Source organism: Mandrillus leucophaeus, unplaced genomic scaffold (genome assembly GCF_000951045.1).
Source record: "Mandrillus leucophaeus isolate KB7577 unplaced genomic scaffold, Mleu.le_1.0 Scaffold12, whole genome shotgun sequence".
NCBI lineage: Eukaryota > Metazoa > Chordata > Mammalia > Primates > Cercopithecidae > Mandrillus > Mandrillus leucophaeus.
In genome coordinates, this window is record NW_012100320.1 from 1312885 (window position 1) to 1327497 (window position 14613).

Consider the following 14613-nt stretch of genomic DNA (forward strand, 5'->3'; position numbering starts at 1 on the left):
CTCCCAGACCTGGTCTAAGTGGAATAAAGGAGATACAAGATGCAAGTTACACTTGAAAAATGTTGACACTTCATACGAGTATATGTGTTGCTGTTAATTTTTGTGGTTCAAATTAGAATTTCATATGTTAACTCTGTACCCTCAGAGAAGGTTGCAGAGATTTCTGTGAATATCTAAAAGGAATTTTTTTTTTTTTTCTTGAGACAGAGTCTCACTCTGTCACCCAGGCTGGAGTGCAATGGTGCGATCTCAGCTCACTGCAACCTCCGCCTCCCGGCTTCAAGCGATTCTCCTGTCTCAGCCTCCGGAGTAGCTGGGATCACAGGCGTGCACCACCATACCCGGCTAGTTTTTGTAATTTTTTTAGTAGAGAGAGGGTTTCACCATGTTGGTCAGGCTGGTCTTGAACTCCCGACCCCAGGTGATCCACCTGCTTGGCCTCCCAAAGTGCTGGGATTATAGGCGTGAGCCACCGCGCCCAGCCCCTAAAAGGAATTTTTAAAAAACTTTTTGACACTATTTTGGACTATATTTTTGTAAAGTATTTTAGTTATAAAACCCAGTTAAATTTGCTACTCGAGGAAGATTCTATAAATCATTCTAGCTTCACAGTTCCGGTGACTTAGAACCATGCTAGTCAGGTGTTTCCAAGGACCAGAAACAATAGCATTGCCTGGGAGATTTTTAGAAATGCAGGATCTCAGACTCCATCCCAGACCTGTGAATCAGATTCTCTATTTTTAAGAAGATTCCCAAGTGATTCTATGCACATTTTTGTTTGAGAAGCTTTGTACTAGTCACTAAACCTATAGAGTTTGAGAAAAGCTAAGGGGAAAGAAAGAACTCCTATGCATGTTACAGTTTAAGGAGCACTCAGAAAAGTTTCCAAACACTGAGAGCGAAAGTACCCCCAACACTGCAGTCTCAGGGTGACTGAGATTACGGAAGAGATAAGGGGAAACCAAAGGCAACTAAATGTGAATGCAAGACACAATACATGCCATTACTTGTAAGAGAGACTTTATTATCCCATTTAATGGATGAAGAAACTGAGGTTGATGAAGGGTAGGTAACTTGACCAAGGTCATGCAACCACTTAGTAGAGGAACTGAGATCTAATTCACATCTGAGTAGCTACTTTATAAGGCAGGACACATTCCACCATTCCACTCCATTTTTCAGAGTAGGAAACCTACTGATAAATGCTCTTTTTAGGCATGTATAAGTCTAGCTGAAGCACAGATCTTCATACTATAACACTTTTCTCATTGTGGATTTCCTCCAATTTCATTTTCCTTGGGTTTTAATCAGAGACCATCTTTTTTTAAATGTAATTTAGATCCGATAAAATTCATTCTTGTTTTTTTTTTTTTCTTTTTGTTTCTTTTCTCACTCTTGTTGCCCAGACTGGAATGCAGTGGCGCCATCTCAGCTCACCACAACAGCTGCCTCCCAGGCTCAAGCGATTCTCCTGCCTCAGTCTCCCAAGTAGGTGGGATTACAGGTGTGTGCCACTACCATCCAGCTAATTTTTGTATTTTTAGTAGAAACGGCATTTCACCATAATGGCCAGGCTGGTCTTGAATTCCTGACCTCAAATGATCCACCCGCCTCGGCCTCCCAAAAGGCTGCGATTACAGGCATGAGCCACCATGCCTGGCCAAAATTCATCCTTTTAAAGTGTTTATACACACACACACACACACACACACATATATATATTTTTTTCCAGAGTTATGCAATGATCACCACTATCTAATTTTCATCAGCCAGTAAGGAAACTCCACATCCATTAGCAGTCACTTCCTATTGCCCCACCCCCAGTCCCTGAAAACCACTAAACCACTAATCTACTTTTTGTCTCTATGGATTTGCCTATTCTGGACATTTTATGTAAATGGAATATGATCTGTGGTCTTTAGTGACTGCCTTCTTTCACTCAGCATAATGTTTTCAAGGTTCATCTGTATTGTAGCATGGATCAATGCTTCGTTCCTTTCTATTGCCACATAATATCTCGTGATATGGACATAGCACATTTTCTTCATTCATCAGTTGATAGACACTTAGAGTGTTTCCACTTCTTGACTATTATGGATAATGCTGCTGAATATATGAGTGCATATTTTGTGTGAACATGTTTTTGGTTCTCTTGGGTATACGCTTAGGAGGAGAGCTGCTGGGTCATATGGTACCTCTATGTTTAACTTTTTGAGGAAGTGCCAGACTGTTTGCAGATAATATTTTCACCATGTATTGATACCATATTGGATTTAACAAGAACAGAAGTTCTCAAAGTTAGTCAAAGAGACCCAGGGAGCCACAAAACTGAACAGATGAGAAATAGACATGATTCAATGAACTTTAACCCAAATCATATCTGACTGTGTAGATGCGGCAGAGTAGGCAAAAAATGAATTTGACCAGAACCCAGGAAAGCCAATTGCCTAACAGCTTTTGACTAGTAGAGCACAGAACCCTGGAGACCTGGGCTCAAGTCTCACTAACTCACTGTGTGGCCATGGGCAAGTGCCTTCCTCTTTCTGGGCCTTGGGTCTCTCATCTACAAAATGAGAAGTTGTATCTGGCTGTGATCCACTGTCTATAGTTCTATGGTCAATCCTTGGCACTCCCACATCTTATGCTCATGGTAGTTATGTGCTTTTCTGGTGTAGATATTCACTCCGAGAATTGCTGGAATTACAGGCACACCTGAAGACCTTTCAGGAATGATGACAGCAAGTGGGAGGGGTTTTCCAGTCCTCTGCTCTGTGGCAGGCAGAGTCTGAGATCCCAGGGGCAGAAGGTGCTCAGCCACTGTGGGCCGCATCATGTAGGCACCCAGCTCTCAGATACTGCAAAAATGAGAATGGGATTCACCTGCAAGAAAGAATAAAACAATGGCAATGGCAGCCACCATACCAAACTCCACATGTTTATACTTTACTTTTGAGGAATAACATTTATTATATATTTTCACTATAAAAGTAATGTTTTCATTATAGAAAAAGTCAAAACATAAAAAAACCTTGATGAGAAGAAACATCAATGATAGTACTACCATTCAAAAATAACCACTAATTATACATATTTCAAAACAACATGTTACTGATATACACAATTTTTATTTGTCAATTTAAAAAATAATCACTATTTCCAGTTAGATATTTATTCTTTTAGTTTTGATATTTTTATATTTCTTCTTTACTAAATTGATCTTATACTCTACAGTTTTATGTTTTCACTTATTCTGTCATTAAAAGTCTTCAGAAGTTGGATTTTAATGATTACAGAGTATCCTATCATAGGAATGTACTATCATTTATTTCTATGTAACCATTTGTTTATTATTGGTTATTATTGGGAGGAGGTGTCTCTAAGCTTTGTGAAAATAAATGATATTCATCTCTGTTTTGGAAATCTCAAACATGCAGGCACTCACAGTCTATCACAATTTAGTTCCAACCTTTCTTTCCATCCTCAGCCACTGTAAGTCTTTAACACAGGGCAGATGTTCAGCCTATATGCACTGATGAAGCCATTCTGGTTGTTAAAACACTGAAATACTTCAGCACAGGGAAGGGAGGCAAATTGCTAGGAAGCTTCTCTGACTCTTGTCCAGCCCTCCCTTACTCCGCCCCAGTCCCTCCATAGGAACCTCCTCCCTGGCCAACAATCAAGAGGACTCCTTAGTGCCTGCACTTAACCAGGATTAACTCTTTCCTGCCTTCTCCAGTGTGACCATTGGTTTATGCTTCTTCCCCCACCTGCAGAATAGTTCCTATTCTGTGGCTAAATCTTGCCAGTCCTTCGAAACCCAATTCAAGTTCCACCTTCTCCATAAACCCTTATCCAACCATTCTGATTCACTCTTGGTCATGTGAACTCTTACAGTATTTTCGGGGGGAGAAGGGGAGGGATGGAGTCTCACTCTGTCGCCCAGGCTGGAGTGCAATGGCACAATCTCAGCTCACTGCAACCTCTGCCTCCTAGGTTCAAGCAATTCTCCTGCCTCAGCTTCCCGAGTATCTGGGATTACAGGCACCTGCAGTCATGCCCGGCTAATTTTTGTATTTTTGTAGAGACAGGATTTCATCATGTTGTCCAGACTGGCCTCGAACTTCTGGACTCAAGAAATCCTCCCACCTCAGCCTCCTAAAGTGCTGAGATTATGGGCATGAGCCACTGTGCCCAGCCTGTTTATTATTATTATTATTATTATTATTATTATTATTATTATTATTGCTATTTTCAGAATCCTGTTGACAAAGCATTTGCAATCATGTTTTGTTATTCAACTTTTCCTTCGAGTTGCTCTTTCTCCCCAGCTAGATCCTGAAGTCCTCTGAGACAGAGGTCATACCTTAACTTCTCTCTATTCTGTGGTAGAGACAATGCTGTGTTTTCCTATGATGTTTCCTCCTCCTAGACACAAAGGAAAACTTTTCCCGGACTCCTTTGCTGTTAGATTGGGTTTGAACTTGAATTCTAACAAAGACAATGTAGACAGAAGTGATGTGGCCCTTAAAAGTTCTCATGAGAGCCGTCAATCCTCTCTGCCCCTTTCAAAGTGACTGGGATGGTATAGATGATGGTTTCAGAAGAGGAAGGCAGCCAGGATCCCTGAGTCACCGCATGGAGGAGAGCCACTCAGGAGAACAACTGACCCGCACTGGACAATGATATGAGCAAAAACACCCATCCTTCTGAAACACAGTATTTGTTTAGTGCATGAAACCATAGACCGCATGCCTGCTTCATTCATCTCTGTAGCCCTATTGGTATTTGATGAATGTGAACGTTCCTGATGTTAGATGTCCTGCGAAGCAGAGCTCGCATGAACACAAGAAAAGTGACAGGTGTGCCAAATGCAGTCTACTCACGCCACAGGTCCACACGGCTCACCTGCCTTTCCCATCCTGCATCTGGGCCCCTCACCCTGCTTCTTGGCCAGAGTGGTCCTATTGGTAACTCACACTGTTCCTGAGGTCATGGATTCCTAACAGCCACCACCATCACCGCATCTGCTAATGCCACTGGTTGCCTCGGGTTCCCCTAAGGACAACGGTCAGGGTGTGGTGTGGCTCCCATCCCTCGCACTGCAACAGGAGCTGCAGTAGCTCAGGCACCCAGACCTGAGGCAGGTCTGGCTTCCCGAGAAGTCCTCCAGAGGGCTCCGAGGGAAACAGCCTAGAATGCAGGCGACTTAACCTCCCACAAGGCGAACTTTGACTAATGAAAGATAGGAAGTGGGCAGGCACCGGCAGGCAGAGAGCTCTCCTCTCCTCCAGGTTCTCCATGCAGCCTCTCCAGGAAAACCCCACATGGCCCCTGACCTGCTCCGGCCCCTCCACACCACCCTGAATCTGCTTTCTGCTTGACTGCTTCATTTCTCTTTTTCCTCCGCTCTTGCTTCCCTGAGGTATGAAGCCAACCAAAAAAGCGTATGTGCCTAAGCTCGGCCTCTGGCTGTGTATTTTGGGGTCTCAAACTAAGATAAAGGGAAACTAATATTTGTGGATCCCTATTATGTGCCAGGTACCGTGAGCCTTACCCAAGTTATCTTACTTCATTCTTACAAAAACGGGAAGGTAGTGATTATTAACTCAGTTTTCCAGATAAGGAAACTGAGGAAAGAGGAAACCGTGGAGCCAACTCTTAACTGGTGGAGCGGAAAAGGTCAGGCAAAATCAAACATTGAAACATGCGGTGCCCCCTTCGGTTTTGTACCTTTTGTGGCTCCCTAGTGTCTGATCCTTTGGGGAGCCTGCAGTTTCGTCAGTTACATGCTGCAACAGTTTGGGGTAGGTTGAACCCTGAGCAGCATCTGACCCATAAAATAATGTTACTGTGGGGCTTCCCTTAAAGACAAGGGAGGAATCAAGAGGATTCCAAGAAAGGCGTCTGAGCAGGAGGTGAAAGGGTAGGTTTGAAAGCAGGACTGAGGGAGCAGGAATGGGAAGAGAGGCCCAGCCGCAGCGGGTCAGGGGCAGGACTAGGCTAGCGAGGCCCAAGGGCGGTGGCCCCATGCAGAGATCCTGGCTCCCCGCAGAGGAGATGCCGCCCCCGCCGTCTGCAGGAAGGAAGGGTCCCCGGGGCAGGAGCCGGGTGCAAGAGGAGCCCCGGGAGGGAGCTCCAGGCCTGGAGCAAAGGCGCCTCCTAGGGGCCCGCGGCCGGCAGAGAGCGCGGGACACACGTGGCCACGCAGAGCAGCCCGTCCTGTGAATGGAGCCTTTCTCTGGGCACTTGGCAGAACTCGGGGGCCCTCTGTGCAGAGAGGAGGCCCACTGGAATGGAAATAACCTCCGGCTTGCAGAAGCGTTTTGTAGAAAGATTCAGGAGCTCAGTAGGCAGAGCAGTCCCAAGAAAGATATTTGGAATGTTGAAACTTTCAGAAGAAAATCCAGACTGTCTTTAGCGCCTCGGGTAAAAAAATCACTTAAGACACCAAAAGTGCAAGGAAAACAGGAAGGGCGACTGCACTAAAATTAAGAACTTCTAGTCATAAAAAACATGATACAGAGAGGGAGAAGACAAGCCAGGAGACTGGACTGGATCACTGTAACACATACAACAGGCAAAGAACTCCTGTCCAGAATCTATTTTTAAAACTTCGACAAATCAATAAGAATGAACAATTTAATTTTTTCAATGGGGAAAAGACATGAACAGGCATTTCAGGGATGAGGAAATACAAAAAGACCGCCAACATATGAAAAAATGCTCAGCCTCCTTAGTAATAAGGGAAATGCAAACTAAAATAAAAATTAGATACAATTCCACAGCCACCAGGCTGGCAGAAATTTAAAACAAAGGCAATATCAAGCAGGGGCAGGGATGTAGAATGATGAGAATTCTCATACATGGTTGGTGGGAGAGTGGATTGGTACAACCACTTGGAACAGTTTGGCCTTATCTGATAAAATGTAAGACATGCATACCTTAGGACTCAGTAATCCCACTTCTAGATAAATATTAATTCTCATGTATAGGCAATAGGAGACATAAACAAGCATGGTTTAAAATAGTCCCAAATTGGAAACAAGTCAAATGTCCATTTGCTGTAGGAGGAATAAATTCTAACACATTCCCATAGTGGAAACTATATAGCTGTGAAATGAATAAACCACAGCTGTATGCATCAACATACAGAGATCACAGATGCAAAAAGCAAGTTATAAAAGAATACTTACAGTATGATCCCCTTGATCAAAGTCCAGAGGCAAGAAAAACTAAGGATAATATATAGGAGGGAAAGCTCTTCCTAAAAGTAAGAGAGGCTGAACGCAGTGGCTCACGCCTGTAATCCCAGCACTTTGGGAGGCTGAGGCGGGATTGCCTGACCCCAGGAGTTTGGGACCTCCCTGGGTAACATAGTGAAATTGCATCTCTAAAAACAAAAATTAAAAAGTAAACTGGTGTGGTGGTACGTGCCTGTGGTCCCAGCCACCTGGGAGCCTGAAGTGGGAGGATCAATTGAGCCCGGGAGATTGAGGGTGCAATGAGCCATGATCACAGCACTGCACTCCAGCCTGGGTGACAGAGTGAGACCCTATCTCAAAAAAAAGCAAGAGAAAGATGAATCCAAAATTGAGGATGGGAGAGTGAAGAGAATGCATCAGGGAAGGACAATAGGAGCTTTGCAGGCACTGGTAGTTATTTTTTCTAAAGTTTAGAGTGTGTTTTGTTTTATTATTCCTTAAACTGTACTTACACATTATATATATATATACACCCACACACACACATACACATATATATACACACACACATATATATATTCTTGTATGAATGAAGTTTTCACCAAAAGCTTTTTTTAAGAATGAGAGTTAGGCTTTTTTCAAGGGCAGTCAGACCACTATCAGAGATTTTTCTGCGTAGCTGAGATCCATCCTAGTTGGACTGAGGGTGTACGAACATCAGGACAAATGAGCTGGCCCCGTGGGGAGGGCTGCTAACACGGAGGCCTCACTCTGTGCCAGGCTTTAATGAGCAGAATCTCAATGGGCATCAGATGCTGCCTTGTCAATAAAACACAGCCAAGAACAAGCCGAGTTGCTGGAATTCTGAATAATAATGAGTTAGAACTTACTGCTGTATCTAATAATCCTTCTGTGACATTTGTATAGTGTTTCACAGTTTATGAAACACTTTTATATGAGTTAACTCAGTCAGTTCCCATAATCCCACTGAGAGGCAGGCAGAGAAGATTATTTTTATGCCTATTTTTAATGAGAAAGAAAGCAAGTCACAGCTAATGTGACTTGTCTGAGGCTACACAGCCAGAACTGCATCTTAAACCTCCTGGTCAAGTGCTCCTCCTAGCACAGCAGCTGCCTGCCTGTTTCAAGTGTGGTAGACAGAGATTCTGCCCAGGTGCCTCCTCCCTTTCCCAAGCCCTGCCACATCCTCCCACCCCCAGCATCCTTCCTGGGAACAGGTCAGCCTGTCCTGGGCCCTGCCCCCTTGTACCCTCCCACCCACCAAGCTTCCCCCTCCTCTGGCCTTGAATTATGCTCCCCTTGTCCCAATCTTTAGGATTTTTCTATTTTTTCTTCCCCAAGGAACTTTTCCAGATGCTATTTTCTTTGGCTTTGCCACAAACCCTCTATATGGATTTCTAGCTCCTGCTATACCTCATCAGTTTGTTGACACTTGTCCAGACCAGGACGTCTGTGGGGTAGTGTCCTGGCACACAGATCCTACCTTGAGCACCATAGGGTGCAGCTGTTCTCACTGGGAAACATATATGAGCACCAGTCTGGAACTCCCCCGCCCCTGGTGATTCTGATCAGCCTTCCCAGAAGCAGTGGATTAGTAACACCATAGCTGTGGGAGCCGATCAAGTTCCCTAATCTCTCTGAACCTCCACTTCCAAATCTCTGACTTCATAGGTGTTTTTAGGAAATTAAGGGAGGTAGTGCCTACTACATGGTTAGTGTTAATCGAATGTTCTTTTCTCCATCTAATCATCCCAGAAAATAGTAGTGAGGTGTTTGCTGGTTGTTTTTTTTTTTTTTTTTTTTGGACGTAGTTTTGCTCTTGTTGCCCAGGCTGGAGTGCAGTGGCATGATCTCAGCTCACTGCAACCTCCACCTCCCAGGTTCAAGTGATTCTCCTGCCTCAGCCTCTCAAGTAACTGGGATTACAGGCACGCGCCACCATGCCTGGCTAATTTTGTAATTTTAGTAGAGACAGGGTTTCACCATGTTGGTCAGGCTGGTCTCAAACTCCTGACCTCAGGTGATCTACCCGCCTCCGCCTCAGAAAGTGCTGGGATTACAGGCGTGAGTCACCTTGCCCAGCGAGGTTTTAAACCAAAAGCCTTCCTGACAAAGTCAAGATCTCCCACCCTCACACAGGCCCAGTTTCTAACATCCGCAGTCTTCTTTGAGGAGAAGATCTTGTGCTCTGGCAAAATATTTTAGCTACTGCACAGAACACTGTGTGGCACAGTACTTTGAACTCCCAGAGAGAAGGGCCCAGAGGTCTTATTAGAGGGTATGTAGGAAAAGGAAACCTACTCCCAAGGCAGAAGGCGCTCCCAGAGTGTGCTTTGGTAATTATGCAGGCTGGGAGGAGGCAGGCCATGGGTGGGAGAAGAAGGAATGGAGAGAAAAGGAAGCCTGGAAGGAGAGAATCACAGGTTCATTTAAAATAGACGCCAGCTAGGGGTTTAGTCCTCCTCTGGCTTGTTGTGTGAGCTTCCGCAAGTCACTTCACTTCTCTAGGTTGGGCCATATCTGAAGAGGCCTTCTTCCAACTGAGACACTCAAGGATGCCATGCATTTTTCCAAGTCACTAGGAAACAACCCTCCAATTGCATACTTTCCATTTGCATTATTGTAACCTAGGCTGGTGTCCAACTCTTTTTCATAAACACTGAGAAATAATGTCATTTCCATGACTGAATCAAGCACACCAAGGGTGTTATAGAATCACTTTTCTCACTTAGCAGTTATGGGCAGCAGAAGAGACTTGCACTCTAGATCCTGAAACAGCTGAGTTTTCTTGGGAAGATTCCAGACAGAGTTATTAACCCAATGAGTAACACCCTATGTGCCATTCTGACCCTCTGGGCTATAATAATGCAATCTTCTATTGCTTTTCTCTCTTAAGAAAAGCCATCAAACAAGGGACTCATTCAACTCATTCAACTGTTTATATTTTTAACCACAATATAAACAGACATTCACACAACAGCAATTATAAATAGCACATGTGGGGAAAAAAAAAAAGAACCTGCCTACTGGCATCCAAAGATATGCTGCAGAAAGCAAATTTGGGACTCTATTTAAAAATATTTTCAAAAATGCCTTAAAGCAATGATACTCAATGTGCCTGATATTGCAGCAAATTTGATTTACTGATACAATATTGGTGGCATTGGAAATTAGTAATAGTTCCTTTGGGAACTAATATGGAAACACACAAGAAGAACTATATCCATGATTATTCAGAAGTAATGGAATAAAAATCTGCATAAAGAGGCCAACACAGTGGCTCATGCCTGTAATCTCAGCACTTTGGGAGGCCAAAGCGGGAAGATCACCTGAGGTCAGGAGTTCAAGACCAGCCTGGCCAACATGGAGAAACCTCGTCTCTACTAAAAATACAAAAATTAGCCAGGGGTGATGGCAGGCTCCTGTTGTCCCAGCTACTCAGGAGGCTGAGGCAGGATAATAGCTTGAACCGGGAGGTGGAGGTTGCAGTGAGCCAAGATCGCACCACTGCACTCCAGCCTGGGTGACAGAGCGAGACTCCATCTCAAAAAAAAAAAAAAAAAGTCTAAACTTGAGGGAATTGCTATATAGATTTTGGTACAGCCACACATTTGCCTCTTATACAGTGATAAGGATAATTATGAAGATTGATAGCAATGTAGAGATGTTTATTATCAAATACAACAAACTTCAGGATCGCATATGCATTATGATCATAACTCTGCTAAAAGTGTGCATATACATCTGCGAGGGCTGGAAGGTATTGAAATAAAAGCGGCTGTAGTGTTTGAGAGGCAAAATATTGTGGTTTAAATTACTTTTAATTTTCTGTTTATCTCCAACTAAATAAAAAAGAAAGCATATCAGTTAAAAAAGAACGAACCTTATCACCAAAGTTTCCCACTGGACAATGAGAGCAGGAACCCTGCCTGTCTCGTTCAACAGCGTTTGCCAGAGCATGTGTCTGCCACATGGTAGGCGCTCTGTAAATATTTGTGGACTGATTGACCACTGCTGTCAGCCTCTCCGAACCCGTTTAATAAATCGCTGATATAGACCTCCTGTTTTCGCGAAGATACCTTCTGCCATCACCTCCACAGTCTCCAAAAGCACCTTCATTTACAAGCAGCCTTTCAAAACCCAGCATCTTCCTCTCTCTCAGGCAGAAGGAGGACATCACCTTAAAGTACCAGACTCTAGGGCCAGCCTGTGTTAGGAGAACCTCCCTCTCCTTCTCTTGCAGCTTCCCCCGTGGGGGCAGATCTTCACGCAGACACAAGGGGGAGTAGCTTGATCCCTAAGTCATCTGGACACTAACACTTTGCACCAGAAGATGGCAGTCTACACCCCTCCTTATGGTGCAGAACCCACACGTTCCTTGACACTTCGACAGTTACTTGTTCAAGTTACTGAGCCCACCCTCCACAAAGGCGGGCCAGGGTGAGGGTGTGACAAGGATGGCCAGGGCCTCAGGCCAAGATCAGGAACAGATGTAGGCAACTGATGCCTGCTGTGCCTGATGCTGGGAGAGATGGCACCTCCCCCGTTTCACATTTCACAGTTGGGGAAACCAAGTTTCACAGAGGTTAAGACACTGCCAAGTCCCCAACTCCTAGTAGAGAAACACTGCCCAGACCCGAGCCCAGCTCTCCTTACTCCAACACCCACCCTCCTTCCACTATACCGTACTGCCTGCCAGCTCTCCAGCAACAGGAGTCTGTGAAAACATGGGCAAGGATGTTTCTGAACCCACGGTTAAATGCTTTTAAAATCACCATGTCAAATTATAAAATTGATCAGACCCTCTGACCTTGGAATACCACTTTGGGAAATATGTTCCAAGGAAACAATATGAAATACATATTTATAAATAAGTTTATAAAATATAAAAATGAAACAAAAGCACATATAGAGTTGTGCAGAACTGAGCTTGATACTGCAGTTAAAACTGGAGACAGCCCAGATGCCCGACCGTGGGGCAGAAGGTGGGAAAATTGTGCCGTGGTCATTATCCTCACACTGGAAATGGCCACTATGCAGATTAGCACCGACATCCAGCCTGTCACGTGGGGACTGTTATACTAGTTGTTAAAACAAATACTTTCATATCAGCTGGTAAACAGTAGGGCCAGAGTGTCCTCCAAGTCTCCTTTGCCCCTCCACTGGGATCCTCCTGAGCTTCCCCTGATCCAGCAACTAAATAGTAAATGCCTGGCCCAGCAGCCTTCAGGATCCCATATGAAGCAGTGGTCAATGAACATCTTAGTACTAGCTATTAAATATTTTTAAACCTCCCCTGGCTAAGATTCTGTATACTCATGGAAAAGCAACCTTATTTTGGAATGGGACAAGATATAGGAATATATAGAGAAAGACATTATGTGACTTAACGGTGAGTAAAAAAAGCAGAACTTAATACAAGGAATAGCAGTGAGGCAAATTTATATTTGTATAAACAAGAGTTTCTGAGAAGCCACAGAGTCTAAATATTTGGTAAACTAGGAGAGGGGAGATTTGAAAAATTTTGTCAGTAGGCTATTTAACAATCTTTCCCCCCTTTCCTTCCTAAAAGAAAGTTGCAGGCTGGGCGCGGTGGCTCACGCCTGTAATCCCAGCACTTTGGGAGGCCGAGGCGGGCGGATCACAAGGTCAGGAGATCGAGACCATCCTGGCTAACACGGTGAAACCCTATCTCTACTAAAAATACAAAAAATTAGCCAGGCGTGGTGGCACCCGCCTGTAGTCCCAGCTACTCGAGAGGCTGAGGCAGGAGAATGGCGTGAACCCAGGAGGCGGAGCTTGCAGTGAGCCGAGATTGCGCCACTGCACTCCAGCCTGGGCGACAGAGTGAGACTCTGTCTCAAAAAAAAAAAAAAAGTTGCAATTTTGTTCACTTGCCTACTCTTCTGATGACCAAATGCTTTGGGGAAGGTTGAGCTCAGAGGTGGTCTGGAGTGGGGTGGGGGTGTGAGTGCAGAGGGCCTAAGCCAGGCATGTGGCTCAATCCTCTTGCCAAGTATGGATTTAGGCATGGGTTGATGACGTAGTTCTGGCAATGGGGTGGAAGGGAAGTCAGCCAGGAGGATTCTAGCAAGACTTTCTTTGCTAATATAAAGGGACAACGACAGGAACATCCCCTGTGTTTCCTTTGAGGATGTCTTGCTTAAAACGAAAGCAAACACCTTGTTGCCTGACGGAGAAGACTGAAAGAGTCTCAGAGAACCCAAACCTTAGCCACGACACCTTTGAGTCACTAAATTAACCAACCTCGAAGCTACTCTAATGCTAGCCTTTTGCTTTTTGAAATGACCTTAGTTGGGTTTTCTAGTACTTAGAATGTAAGCTGTTTATTCACTATTATATCCCTATTATCTGTAACACCATCTGGTACATAGTAAGCCCACCGTAAATATTTGTTGGAGGGATAAATGAATAAAAAGGAAGGAAAAAATGAATCCTTGCTGATATAGAAAGGTGTTAAGTTTCTTGGTCATCTTGGTGTTAGATTTTTCTGTTTAATATTTTAAAAACATTCATTCAAAGCATTGCATGATGTTGACTAGGTGTATCAGTTCCAGGGAATTAGTGTTATGGAAGTGGCGGAGAGACCTGGATTTGAGTCTGGATCTGCTACTTACCAGTCAAAGGCTTTTAGGCAAATAATATATCTTCATTGAGCACACCTGTAAAATGAGGATAAATTATAGGGTCTCTGTGAGTCTTAAATGAGAAGCGACCACAGAGCTAGGCATGTGGGAGGGGCTCTGTAGGTGTTTATTCCTCACCTCCCAACATTCCAAGTACTCAGCTACCATGATGCCAGGATGAATCAGACGGAGTCTCTCTTTGACCTTGAGAAGGGTTTCATGGGCCAGGGGAGGACTCAGACATATCAACAAATCAGCCACGTGACCCATGTTAACATCACAGGAAATGAAACAAATTGACATCACATACCTCCTGACATGACACACTGAGATGAACAGAGCATTACCTCTGGGATAGTTCTGCCAAATTAGTACAACAAGAACTCATCACAAGGAAACATCAAACAAACCCAAAATGAGGTACTTTCTACAAAATAACTGGCCTAGACACTTCAGAAATGTTGTCATGAAAAACAAAAAGGACGTTGGGCGCAGTGGCTCAAGCCTGTAATCCCAGCACTTTGGGAGGCCAAGGCGGGAGGATCACGAGGTCAGGAGATCGAGACCATCCTGGCTAACATGGTGAAACCCCGTCTCTACTAAAAATACAAAAAAAATTAGCCGGGTGTGGTGGCGGGTGCCTGTAGTCCCAGCTTCTCGGGAGGCTGAGGCAGGAGAATGGCGTGAACCTGGGAGGCGGAGCTTGCAGTGAGCTGAGATCGCACCACTGCACTCCAGCCTGA